The sequence below is a fragment of the Amphiura filiformis genome, chromosome 8, assembly GCF_039555335.1.
Source record: "Amphiura filiformis chromosome 8, Afil_fr2py, whole genome shotgun sequence".
NCBI classification, from domain to species: Eukaryota; Metazoa; Echinodermata; class Ophiuroidea; order Amphilepidida; family Amphiuridae; genus Amphiura; species Amphiura filiformis.
The window spans coordinates 7,637,056-7,637,460 of record NC_092635.1 but is presented as its reverse complement, the minus strand read 5'-3'; positions in this window follow the sequence as shown (position 1 = coordinate 7,637,460).

The window sequence follows — 405 nt, the reverse complement described above, 5'->3', positions numbered from 1 at the left end:
TGTCCTGAATAATGGTCATGTATGCATGTACACTGTCATACTTTAATGCCACCCCATCCCAAAGAGAGAAAATTGATATTAATTTCAAAAGCTATATATTTTATTGAAAATGTGATAACAATGTTAAATGTAATTATGAACATATAAAGTGTTTTATAATCTATAATTCTTACAGCATTTATTATTATGTAGTAGATTTTTAAACATTTGAGAGAACTTGGAAGATTTTGAATTTCATTGATTGGTAACTGTTTTATACACAGTGGCTTTATTTGGGTACCAATCTGAGGATTTATTGATTTAAAGTTCAGATAATTTGTTGGGGCAAATTTTAGTCAACTTTTGTTCTATTTACATTTAGGTGACAAAAAAAACCCCAATTCTATGGCCCTACCCATTCAGGTA